Source organism: Colobus angolensis, unplaced genomic scaffold (assembly GCF_000951035.1).
Source record: "Colobus angolensis palliatus isolate OR3802 unplaced genomic scaffold, Cang.pa_1.0 Scaffold288, whole genome shotgun sequence".
NCBI classification, from domain to species: Eukaryota; Metazoa; Chordata; class Mammalia; order Primates; family Cercopithecidae; genus Colobus; species Colobus angolensis.
Genome location: NW_012116132.1, coordinates 546,258 through 559,748, shown reverse-complemented (window position 1 = coordinate 559,748; position 13,491 = coordinate 546,258). Strand labels below are relative to the sequence as shown.

At 47.5% G+C, this 13,491-nt stretch overlaps 1 long non-coding RNA gene across 1 annotated transcript in view; it reads right to left on the bottom strand.

Moving 5' to 3' along the window:
- Positions 1-7,524: 7,524 nt before the first annotated feature.
- Positions 7,525-13,491, bottom strand: part of LOC105516677 — a 59,238-nt gene continuing 53,271 nt past the window's right edge. The window contains exon 3 of the long non-coding RNA XR_001002529.1: positions 7,525-8,441. This is a non-coding gene — a long non-coding RNA (uncharacterized LOC105516677). The remainder of the gene's footprint in view (positions 8,442-13,491) is intronic.

Genomic DNA, 13,491 nt, shown 5'->3' with positions numbered 1-13,491 from the left:
GTGGTAGGTATGGAGTGTTACGTATTATTGTTCTCTGTACTATTCTGCGTTTGTGAAATATTTTGTACTTAAAAATTTTGAGGTCCTAAAGTTTCTTCTTGCTAAATCTCATCTTTTTTTTTTTTTTTTTTGCGACAAGAGTCTTGCTCTGTGGCCCAGGCTGGAGAGATCTCGGCTCACTGCAACCTCTGCCTTCTGGGTTCAAGTAATTCTTCTGCCTCAGCCTCCCGAGTAGCTGGGATTACAGGCTTACGCCACCACACCAGGCTAATTTTTGAATTTTTAGTAGACACGGGGTTTCACCACATTAGTCAGGCTGGTTTTGAACTCCTGACCTCAGGTATCTGCCTGCCTCAGCCTCCCAAAGTGCAAGGATTACAGGCATGAGCCACTGCACCTCGCCTGTTCTTTTTTGTTTTAGAGGTGGGGTTTTGCTGTGTCGCTGGGACTGGAGTGCGGTGCCTATTCATGGGCATGATCATTATGCAGTGCAACCTCAAACTTCTAGGCTCACATGATCTTCTCACTTCAGCCACCCCAGTAGCTGGGAACAGCAGGTGTGCACCACCGTGCCAGGCTAAATCTCATCTTTTTTCATGACTTTAGAACCCCTCGACTCAAGTTCACCTCTATGAAAATGATTCCTAAATCTGATTTTCTATCCTTTTTTTCCCAGCATCATTTCTGTATCTCTACCCACTTAATGGCTATTTCTTCTATTTTGTCAAATTTATCATCTAAGTTGATTATCTCTAGCACTGTTATCTCAAAACAGCTCTTTCTTTTAATTTTCTGTTTCTTGGCCAGGACCCATGGCAACATGTCTGTATTCCCAGCACTTTGGGAGGCCAAGGAGGGCAGGCAACTTGAGGCCAGGAGTTTGAGACCAGCCTGGCCAACATGATGAAACCCCATATCTACTAAAAATAAATAAATTAGCCAGGTGTGGTGGCACATGCCTATAGCCCCAGCTACTTGGGAGGCTGAGACTGGAGAAGCTGAGGCTCACTTGAGCCCAGGAGGTGGAGGCTGCAGTGAGCTGAGATCATGCCACTGCGCTCCAGCCTGGGCGGTGGACCCAGACTCTGTCTCAAGAAAAAAAAAATTATATTTCTGTCAATAGCAGACTCAATAAACAGTAATTTTAATTTTCATTAGTCCTTTCAACTTTTACCTCTTCTCACTGAGTTCACTATATACAGAACTGCCAATTTATCTTCTGGAAATTATGGTTTTCATTTTTTTTCTGAAATGCTGTTGTGTTTTTTTTTCCCCTGAAATACTGTTTTGCATCCATTATACCCACACTTGAAAAACTAACGGTGGCCCACTGCCAGTATAAGATGGTCCAAAATCCTTAACCATTTGTGTACAACCTCAAAGTCTGGCCCAGCTTTGTTGCCCACTGCCTGCTGTCTGTCACTGAAGAGGCAGTCACCACCGCCCCCTCAGGCTGCTTGTTTTCCTGTCTTCCTTCATTTGTTCCATCCCGAGATGCTTTTGCCTTCTCATCCTTCACACTCAGGTCAAATCTCTTCTGCGTGAAACCTTTGCCCAGACCAGTGCTGGAACCATTTCCATGGCACCGTCCATGTGCTGCTGCAGGTGTGGACTACGGCACCTCTCCCTGTAACCCTTCCCTAATTCCTCTCCATTAATAATGAGCTGAATGATTCAGCAGATCCAGGAAGCAGAGGTGGGATGAATAGACACGGTTATCCATAAAGTATCTCATACATCTACACACTAAACCCATCTCACCCCCTTGCTTTGCTTTTCTCTTTTCTTTTCCCTCATCTCCTCTCCAGTGCCCTCCCCTCCCCTCCCCTCTCCTCCTCTCTCCTCTCCTCTCCTATCTCCTTTCCTTTTTTTTTTTTTTGAGACAGTCTTGCTTTGTCACCCAGGCTGGAGTGCAGTGGCACAAACATGGCTCACTACAGCCTTAACTTCCTGGGCTCAAGTGATCCTCCTGCATCAGTCTCCTGTGTAGCTGGGACCACAGGCACATGCCATCACACCTGGCTCATTTTTTTATTTTTTGTAGAGACTGGGTCTCCCTTTGCTGCCCAGGCTGGTTTCAAACTCCCGGGATCAATGATCCTCCTGCCTTGGCCTCCCAAAGTGCTGGGAGTACAGGCATGAGCCACCGCATCTGGCCCCTTGCTTTTCTTTCTCCTAATTTTTCTTCTGTGATATCAACTACAAAGGAGGCTGCCTTACATCAGACTTGGAGAGACACAGGGTGTTGTTCTCTGATTTATGGCAAGAACTTGAGGAAAATGAGATTCCTTTCAGCATAATTTTGATAAATTCTAGGTGTGCATTTTTCCCACTTTTAATATCTCTGAAATCGGGGTGTATCTTACAGCCAATGGAAGTTTGTTTTTCTTGATGCAATACAAAAGTAAAAAGCACCACTTATATTGGTGCTATCTTAAATTGGATAAAATAAGGTATATAGGAAGGTATTTAAAATGTATATAAATGCAAATAAACAGCTTTTATTATTTGATGTGAATATTAAATATCAGTGTTGAACATTAGATTTTGAAACATTGTTCTAGGGTGGCATAAGAACATAGTTCCAGGACAATATTCTAGCACGTTCCCTTAGAAAATCAGCACTGTGTATATCTCTTCTCTATTCTGCCGTGTTTTGTAAGATGTTAGAAGGCAGAGACCCAGGGAAAGATACCTCTTGATATTCTCTACAAAAAGAGCAATGAAGAGCAGTCAGAAAGCCCTGCAAGTGAAATACTGAGCAAAAAGTTTGTATGAAAAAAGGAACTGGGCCAGGCGCAGTGGCTCACACCTGTAATTCCAGCACTTTGGGAGGCCAAGTTGGGCGGATCACCTGAGGTCAGGAATTAAAGACCAGCCTGACCAACATGGCAAAACCTCGTCTCTAGTAAAAATACAAAAATTCGCCAGGCCTTACGGCGGGTGCCTGTAATCCCAGCTAGTTGGGAGGCTAAGGTAGGAGAATCTCTTGAACCCAGAAGGCAGAGGTTGCAGTGAGCCGAGATTGCCCCACTGCACTCCAGCCTGGGTGACAGAGCGAGACTCCATCTCAAAAAAAAAGGAAGAAGAAGAAGGAAGTGGCCAGTGATGCTGGAGGTAATAAGTGAGTAATGAAGGGTAGAACCCCTGTGCTTGGGGTCTCAGCCTTGGATAGACTGCTAGCCCTGACCTACCTATGCGTGCTTCTCACCATGAGCAGAGATCTGAACGTTTTGGTTCCCCAGTAGTCAGTCCAGGCCTGTGTTGTGACAACAGAGGTTATCTGACAGCTTGGTCAGGAATTCATTGTTTCTTTTATATTTTCCTTATATTCTTCCCACCTGCTTCCACATCGCTACCACCAGGGATTTAGGAAGACCAGACTTTCCCATTGTCGTCTGTCACCTCCTCATACCACTTCTCCCAACCAGTCGCAGAGCCAGGGAGCCCCAATTTATGTCACTGTCTCTTGTCACCTCATTTGCCCATTCTCTCCGAATGACTTAGGCAGTAAATTCCCCAGGGCGGTCACAATCTGCGTGATCATGGGAGACCCTGAGTGCAGTATGTTACTCCATAAATAATTCACTGTTCTCATGGTGAAAGCAAGGAGATCCGAGTAACTGGAGAGGGAAGGCAGAGGGGTGATTGAAAACACACACGTGTGCACACACCAGGATGGATCTTCTCAGTGGCTTTGTTACATGGTTTTCTGTACTTGACTGCTCTGGAAGCTGTAAATAGGACGGTGGCCAACATGGTCCCTGGATGTTGGGGCAGGGGGCCGGCTGCAGAGAACTTGTTCCTTCAAGGGAACTGTGGGTTCTGTCCAAGGCAGAGCCTAGGAGCTGCTGTGACTGCAGTAGTAGGAACGTAGGGATGAGAAGGATGTGAGGATGCAAACATGTCCAAGGGCAAGGAGTCGCTTTGTGTGTGAAAGCCTTTCTTTGTCATCTCGGATGCATCTGCCTTCCCCTCCTTGGCATCTCCTGGATGAAGGGAGGTCAAGGAATATTATTTGTGTGTGAAAGCCTTTCTTTGGCATCTCGGATGCATCTGCATTCCTCTCCTTGGCATCTCCTGGATGAAGAGAGGTCAAGGAATACTATTTTGAGGTACTTAGAGAGGGACAGGAGGCTGCTGGATGTACATGCCTGCTTGTGGGAGGATGAAAGGAAAAAAGGCCTCATCAAGGCTGTGCTAAACCCAGATGCTGTTCTTTGACCTTCACTCCAGTTGCTGCATCACTCTTGGGTGTTTCGTCTTTGCCAAAACCACATAGGGAGGAAGTTATTAAGACAAAAGGGGTGACTGCAGAGTCAATTTCTATTCCTAGCCAGTGGTTGACCCTGGCAAGTAACCTTGAGTAGGTCATTAACCCCTCCCTAGGGTGATTATAATGGATTCCAACCTATGTCAGGAAAGTCCTGTGAAAATTGATAAGTTGAGACTTGTAAGTGCCTTGAGATCTTAGAAGAGATAAACAAACAATATCCCTGTGTTTTGTGAGTGTTATGGGCTGCCCTTGAAATCTGATTCTCCATGCACTGGCCATGCTCTGTTCTTTGCTTGGTGACCAGGTGTAGAACACACTTAGGAGTAGCAATAAAAACAGCTAACATCTATTAAACTGTTACTGTGTGCTGGGCACTGTAGTTTAGTGCTCACAGCAACATTCTAAGGTACAAACGATGAAACAGAGAGGTTAAGTAACTTCCCAAAGTTGCACAGTTAATAAGCCAGAGCCAGTATCTGCACTCTGGCCTCCAGAGTCCAGGCTCTGCTCTTACCCATGATAAGAAGCAGATAAAAACCATATTTAGGCCCCATGTGGTGGCTCATGCCTGTAATCCCAGCACTTTGGGAGCCTGAGGAGGGCAGATCACCTGAGGTCAGGAGTTCAAGACCAGCCTGACCAACATGGTGAAACCTTGTCTCTACTAAAAATACAAAATTAGCCAAGCATGGTGGTGCATGCCTGTAATCTCAGCTACTCGGGAGGCTGAGGCAGGAGAATCATTTGAACCTGGGAGGTGGAGGTTGCAGTGAGCCAAAATTGTGCCACTGCACTCCAGCCTGGGTGACAGAGCTCGACTCTGTCTCAAAATAAATAAATAAATATTTTAAAAAGCATATTTAATAATCATGTAATTTGTCATTAGTGAGCACTTGTATGATCTGCCTCAAGTTGGCGTAGTATGAGTTACATGAACTATACAAACTAACAGAAGACAGACGGGAGTTGAGTGCTAAATTGGTGATACCAAAGTTCTTTTGAAAACCTAAGAAAAAGAGATCCACTATGGGCTGGACTTTTGGGGAAAATGTTGGAGAAAGTGAGGCGTGAGCACCCTTGTTTTTTTGCCATCTAAGCAGAATATTTAGACTCTCTGGGACTACAATTGTAGAAAGATGCTAATTTGTATTGCTTATGAGAAAAAGGGCATGGAGGAGGGGCTATTTCATTGTTAATCTGGAATCTGCTGCATACATTCATAGTCCTGTGCAGATTCACAATGCACTTTGGCTCTTGGAGGCTCAGCAACATTGTGTGATAAAGAAATCTGCTTTTTTTTGGCTGGGTGTGGTGGCTCACGCCTGTAATCCCAGCACTTCCGGAGGCCAAGGCAGGTGGATCACGAGGTCAGGAGATCGAAACCATCCTGGCTAAAGTGGTGAAACACCATCTCTACTAAAAATATAAAAAATTAGCCAGGCATAGTGGCGGGTGCCTGTAGTCCCAGCTACTTGGGAGGCTGAGGCAGGAGAATGGCGTGAACCAGAATGCAGAGCCTGCAGTGAGCCGAGATCGCACCACTGCAATCCAGCCTGGGCGACAGAGAGAGACTCTGTCTCAAAAAGCAAAAAGAAATCTGCTCTTTTTTTCACTCTGACTGGAGTATAGTGGAGTGCAGTGGCACAAACATGGCTCACTGCAAACCTCGAATTTCTGGGCTCAAGTGATCATCTCATCTCAGCCTCCCAAGTAGCTGGGACCACGTGTGTACACCACCATACCTGGCTAGTTTTTTACATTTTTGTAGAGAGAGTCTTACTGTGTTGCCCAGGCTGATCTCCTGGATTCAACTCCTGGGCTCCAGCCACTCTACTGCTTTGGCCTCCCAAAGTGCTGGAAATACAGACATGAGCCATCTCACCTGGCCAGAACGTTTTTTTCATAGAACTCATATCAACATTTTATAGATGAATGCAGTGTCTCATGTCTGTAATCCCAGCACTTTGGAAGGCTGAGGCAGGAGGATCATTTGAACCCAGGAGGTCAAGGCCAGCCTGGGCAACATGGTGAAACCCTGTCTCTACAAAAAATACAAAAATCAGCTGGGTGTGGTGGTGTGCGCCTATATTGCCAGCTACTCAAGAGGCTGTGGTTGGAGGATCACTTGAACCCAGGAAGTGGAGGTTGCTGTGAGCCAAGATCATGCCACTGCATTTGAACCTGAGCAACAGAGCAAGACCCTGTCTCCAAAAATAAAAAAAAAATTAAAAAAAATAAAAGCCAGGTGCAGTGGCTCACGCCTGTAATCCCAGCACTTTGGGAGGCCGAGGCGGGCAGATCACAAGGTCAGGAGTTCAAGACCAGCCTGGCCAATATGGTGAAACCCTGTCTCCACTAAAAATACAAAAAAATTAGCTGGGTATGGTGGCAGGCGCCTGTAATCCCAGCTACTTCGGGAGGCTGAGGCAGGAGAATCACTTGAATCCAGGAGGCAGAGGTTGCAGCCAGCTGAGATCATGCCATTGCACTCCAGCCTGGGTGACAAGAGTGAAACTCTATCTCAAAAAAAAAAAAAAAAAAAAATCATTTTATAGACTTTTATGTTTGGGAAGCACTGGTAGAGGAAAACACCTTACTGGAAATTGAAGTAGTTTACAACCCACAGACAACTTAAAATTAAGCTCCCTGAACATTCTATGTAACTTTCACTTTTACAGAGTCGACATTCATCACCTATCAGTCTTTTGACATTTGGTTATTTTCCCCATGTGTACCATGTTACTACCCTAGCCAGACTATGAATATATCACATGCAAATACTTGGCAGGCGCATCTTTTTATCTCTCATGGTTCCTAGCTCACACCTTGTCTAAAAGAAGGTCGATAAATATTTGTTGGTTTAAAAACAGAGACAGGGCTGGGCGCGGTGGCTCATGCCTATAATCCCAGCACTTTGGGAGGCCGAGGCGGGTGGATCACGAGGTCAGGAGATCAAGACCACGGTGAATCCCCATCTCTACTAAAAATACAAAAAAATTAGCCTGGCGTGGTGGCGGGCGCCTGTAGTCCCAGCTACTCAGGAGGCTGAGGCAAGAGAATGACCCTGGGAGGGTGGAGCTTGCAGTGAGCTGAGATCGTGCCACTGCACTCCAGCCTGGGTGACAAAGCGAGACTCCATCTCAAAAAAACAAAAAACAAAACAACAACAACAACAAAATAACAGAGACAGAACAGGGGGAAGAAAATGAGGAGGGAAAAAACCCACACTTGAAGTGATAGCAATTATTGGTAATTTGCAACTGATTACTTCATTGTAAATTGCTATTCTCCAATCGGTACCCTTTCAAAGACTAGTAAGTTGTTTAAAATGCAAAAATAATGTTAATTTTTGGCTTGGCTTTAGTTAGAGCTGGATCTGCAGTCAGAAATAACTGGCTTTGGGGCATGACCTCTAAATTATATTTTCCTTTATTAGCTCAGGGTGCTTTCTGCTGAGCTGGAAGTGCCTGGGGTAGGTCCCTCTGTCAGTGGATTGATCTTAGACTGAGAATCTGATGAAGACCAAGTACCCCTGGGTCAGCATGACTGCAAAGGCCAACTGAATGGTACCACTGCTTGGGGAACAACTCACTCAGGGTGGTGGGAGCTTGCAGTTAAAAATACAAGGGACACATTTGGTTTGGTATCAGGGGCTGGTCTCAGATGCAAGCCCCTGTCCAAACATGCCTCCATCCCCTGCTCATCGGACCCAGTGCCCAGGGTTAGAGAGAGCACCATTTGAGAGATTTGTGGCTTTGAGGCTCTAAAAGCCTGACATTCTTAAAGGTTCTTCCCATGCTGATGCCCTAACCCATTCCCAGTGTTGAAGCTAACCCAGCCTGGGAGAAGTAATTCATAAATAATTTGAAGCTGACACTTCAGAGGTGTTTTGATGGGAGTGGGACTTCATCTCTTTTTTCAGGAGGAGTTGAGACAGGAGAGGAGGTAGAGTCCCTGCAAGAGATAAAGATGTCTCTGAACATTCGTAGCTTTGGCTTAGGAAAATTCTGGCTCCTGTGGGGAAGAAATTGATCTTGTTTGTTCTTTTCTTTCTTCTTGGTTGAGTTCCCAGTGTGGATCTTGCAGGCGTTTTGTTCTTGGTGTCAGAACCACCCAGGCTTGGTCGTCGCTGGGTCTGGAACCTCCTACAGATTCCACTGCCTCCCTGCCACAGAGGAAAGTCATGATTGCCCCTTGCACAGACAGCAGGAGCTGGGTGTGGGGGCTCAGGGAGATTCCTGCAGAGCCCTGCTGAGTGTCTGCTTCCCACTCCCTTCTTCTGGGTCCCAGTTAATGCTGCTATTGAGAAAAGACTGGAAGGAGGGGTTGGTGAGACTCAAAGCCTTGAAATCGGATCTATGGTTGTTTTTCTCTAAAACCAAATGTATACCCACCCACTACCCGGCCAGCTGGTGCCCTTTCAGTCAGGGCCTAGTGACCCTGTAAGGAGTTGCTGCCAGTGGTGGAGCTGACTGAGGACATCCAGGCTCCATCCTGTTTGCCTGGCAAGTGTTCAGGAACCAGGCTCATGTTTAGACTCCACACGAGCCCTCCATGGGCATGTGGAGCCTGGTCCTCAATTTCCCATTTAACTCCCTCCTGATTGTACAGGCTTTGCACACAGTGGGCCTTCCGTAAATGCTGCTGACAGACCGGGGAGGACTTGGGGGCTGAGAGGCTTCCTTTCATTTCCAGTGTTGAGGGGAGAGTATCAGAATTCTCATCTCTATCCTGAATTTCTCCAATGTCTGCCAAGGAGCCAGGGTGGGCATAGCTGTCAGTCTGTTTCTAGCCATGTTGCCAACTGTCACACCCATCAGGGCAAAGAAGAACTTCCCTCAGCAGGATGTGTGTGGACAGCAGGTGACTGTCCTGCTCTGGGGCTGGCTTGAGCAACCCCCCGCCATCTAACCACAGGCTCTCTTGTGGCTTCCCTTGTCATCTGCCCCTCCTGACCATCTGGCCACCCCAACTTCTCCTGCCTGGTGGGAATGCTATCTGGTGGGTGGCAGCCTCTCCCTGCATGGAAGCTCCAGGCAAGAGGTAGGGGGAGCAGTGGGCTGAATTGTCAGGGTTCAAACAGTTGAGCAAACACCAGTTTGCTCAGGGGTTTCTGCTGCCCACCCGGGAGCCCCAGGGCAAGGGGACCAGGCAACGTGCAATCTGCTCTTACAGCCCCCATGCTTCCAGAGGCTTTCCAGGCTGAGAAAACACATTTGAATGTTACCTCATCTTGGAGTTCCAGCAGCTTCAGCCTTGATGGTGTCTTCCTCGGTGTCATTCCTGGTACACGTAGAGGCTAACATTCACTGTGATCTTCCCGTGTGCCTGACACCATACCAAGAGCTTTCTGTGCACTATCTTACTCAATCTTCATGATAACTCTATAAGGGAGCTTCAGTTATCAATCCAGTTTCACTGACAAGCTAACTGAGGGCTGGAGAGGTTAAGTAACTTGTCTAGGATTGTGTAGCCAGTCTGTGGCAGAGCTAGGAGTCTAACGGAGGCATTATACTACTGTCTGATGTGCATGAGGACTGCTTTGTCCTGGATTAAAGTGTTTACATTTTACCAAATCTGGATCTTGTATCTGTTCATCTAGCAGATGGGTCAGCTAACTATGCCCACAGGCCAAATCTAGCCATGGTATGGTCTCGTGGTTTTTTTTTTTTTAGACAGAGTCTTGCTCTGTCGCCAGGCTGGAGTGCAGTTGGTGCAATCTCAGCTCACTGAAACCTCCGCCTCCTGGTTCAAGCAATTCTCCTGCCTCAACCTCCCGAGTAGCTGGGACTACAGGCATGTGACCCCACGCCCAGCTAATTTTTGTATTTTTGGTAGAGACAGGGTTTCACTGTGTCTGCCAGGATGGTCTCGATTTCTTGACCTTGTGATCTGCCCACCTCAGCCTCCCAAAGTGCTGGGATTACAGGTGTGAGCCACTGCATCCAGTCCAGCTTTTTTTGGTTTTTGTTTTTTTTAGAATCAGGGTCTCACTTTGTTGACCAGGCTAGAGTACAGTGGTGTGATCACTGCTCACTGCAGCCTAAAATTCCCGTGCTCAAACAACCCTCCCATCTTAGCCTCCCAAGTAGATGGGACTACAGGCACGAGCCACCATGCCCAGCTATACCATAGTTAAAAAACAAACAAACAAAAAATGCGGGGTGTGGTGGCTCACGCCTGTAATCCCAGCACTTTGGGAGGCTGAGGCGGGCGGATAGCGAGGTCAGGAGATCGAGACCATCCTGGCTAACAAGGTGAAACGCCATCTCTACTAAAAATACAAAAAATTAGCTGCGCATGGTGGCGCGTGCCTATAGTCCCAGCTACTAGGGAGGCTGAGACAGGACAATGGCGTGAACCTGGGAGGTGGAGGTTGCAGTGAGCTGAGATTGCGCCACTGCACTCCAGCCTGGGTGACAGAGCAAGACTCTATCTCAAAAACAAACAAATAAACAAACAAACAAAAAAACCCAAAAAACAAAAAACAAAGAAGAAAATGTGACAGAGACAGTATTTGGCCCATAAAGCCTAAAATACTGACTATTTACTATCTGGGCCCTTACAGAAAGAGTTTGCTGACCACTGAGTTAGCATGCCACAGTATCCTGTCCCACCAATACCATCCAGAGTAAGCCCCAGCACTGTATCTGCCAGCCTCCAATTCTCTTTGGACTCGGCTGCTTCCAAGAGTGCTCTGAACCATTAAAAACTCAATGAATACATTCAGTGCATAAAGACGGATGTGCCGGGAGCGATTTTCAAATCTTCATTTGTACCTTTGAGTGTGTGTAAACCTCAGGCCAGTTGCCTGGCAGGTCAGCCTGTGGCATGGGTCTTGACTTTCCCGATTGTGAAATAAGGATGAGAAATCTTGGCCTTAGAATGGAGGGAAATGAAAGAGGGGCATCTGACAGACTCTCAGAAAGGCACAGGCAGGGAACTCTGGAGGCTTCTTAGAAGGAAGAACCAGCTGGGCGCGGTGGCTAATGCCTGTAATCCCAGCACTGTAGGAGGCTGAGGCAGGCTGATCACCTGAGGTCAGGAGTTCGAGACCAGCCTGACCAACATGGAGAAACCCCCGTCTCTACTAAAAATATAAAATTAGCTGGGGTGGTGGCAGGCGCCTTTAATCCCAGCTATTCAGGAGTCTGAGACAGGAGAATCGCTTGAACCGGGGAGGCGGAGGTTGCAGTGAGCCGAGATTGCACCATTGCACTCCAGCCTGGGCAACAAGAGTGAAACTCCATCTCAGACAAAGAGAAAGAAGAACCAATATGAATCACAAGCAACATTATTACCTTAGCAAGTCTTTGAGCCCCCAGTTTAAATGTGTAAAGTAATCTGCTTAGGCTCAAGAAAATCTCTTTTCCCCTTTCACACTGGATGATGCAGAGGCCATGTAACTGAAAGGGTTTCCATGTCTCCCCTCTCTGCTCAGGTGGTGAGTTCCCTGAGGCCTGGTCTGGATCTTATGTTTTAGTTGTGTCTTCTCTGAGCTCTTGCTACCACACTTAGCACCACACAGTGAGCAACTCCGCATAGTGATCTGCCTGAGTTACATGTTACAGAAAGGTCCTGACTGGAAACAGGCCTCCAGGAAGAGGGTCTAGAAAAGTAAGGGTCAGGCAGGGTGCGGTGGCTCATGCCTGTAATCGCAGCACTTTGGGACGCTGAGGTGGATGGATCACTTGAACCCAGGAGTGCGAGACCAGTCTGGGCAACATAGCAAGAACTTGTCTCTACAGAAAAAAGAGAAGAAAAAAACTAGCTGGGTGTGGCAGCTCATGACTGTAATCACAGCACTTTGGGAGGCTGAGGCAAGAGGATAGCTTGAGCCTGGGAGATGACGCAGTTGGTGAGCCGTGTTCATGCTACTGCACTCCAGTCTGGGCAACATAAGAGACACTGTCTCAAAAAAATAAATAAAAAATAAAAGGCTAGGCATAGCCTATATTCCAGCACTTTTGGAGGCTAAGGCAGGCAGATCACTTGAGCCCAAGAGTTCAAGACCAGCCTGGGCAATATGGCGAGACCCTGTCTCTACAAAAAGTACAGAAATTAGCTGGACGTGGTATGTGTGTCTGTAGTCCCAGCTACTTGGGAAGCTGAGATGGGAGGATCACTTGAGCCCAGGAGGCCAAGGCTACAGTGAGCCATGATTGCACCACTACGCTCTAGCTTGGGTGACGGTAAGACCCTGTCTCCAAAAAAAAAAAAAAAAGAGAAAAGAAAAGTAAGAGTCTTTTCTCTGCCCTCCCTCAGAACAATCTTGAGGCCCAGAGAGCAGGTAAGAGCTAACTGAGGGGTCCTGGCACCTCAGGTGAGGGTGCTGGAGGCCCAGGCCTGACGGCCCAGGCACTTCCTCCCCCTCAGAGGCCCAGCTCTTCAGGCCCTGCCTGTATCCTCCACACCCAACCCTCTTCAGTCCTCCAGGAAACATCATGAGGGTTAATTATTTCTCAGGGCTGACTCAGACAGCGGTTTTCTGCCAAAACATTCTGTCAGCCAAGCACAGTCCTGCTGTTACTCCCGTGAGGGAGCCTTTGTAAGCTGTGTGAGGAGGAAACTCCACAGCAGGGAAGCCCAAAGCCCTGTAGCCTGGAGTGGGGTCCTGACTGATCCCGTCGGGTGGGGCTGGTTGCTGGGAGGGCGCCCTCCCCAGTGTGAGAAGCTGGCTCCAGAAAGCTCTCACCGGCAGGCTGCCTTTCCGCCAGTCCCTGTGGGGCAATGCTCGCTTTTCGTTTTGTTGATTGGAGATTGTGTCTCTGAATAGAGCTTAATGTCCTTTTGAAATTATCTGTTCTTTTTTTTTCTTTTCTTTTTTTTTTTTTTTTGAGATGGAGTCTTGCTCTGTCGCCCAGGCTGCAGTGCAGTGGCTCTATCCCAGGGCTCACTGCAACCTCCGCCTCCTGGGTTCAAGTGATTCTCCTGCCTCAGCCTCTGCAGTAGCTGGGATTACAGGTGCCTGCCAGCATGCCTGGCTAATTTTTGTATTTTAATAGAGATGGGTTTCGCCATGTTGGCCAGGCTGGTCTCAAACGCCTGACCTCAAGCGATCCATCCGCTTCGGCATCCCAAAGTGCCGAGATTACAGATGTGAGCCACTGCACCTTGCCTTTTTCTTTCTTTCTTTTAAAAATTTCTCCTGCTTTCTCCATTTGGTTTAGATTGCTGCTGTGTTCCTAAATGCTGAAGGTGAATGACGGGGCGTC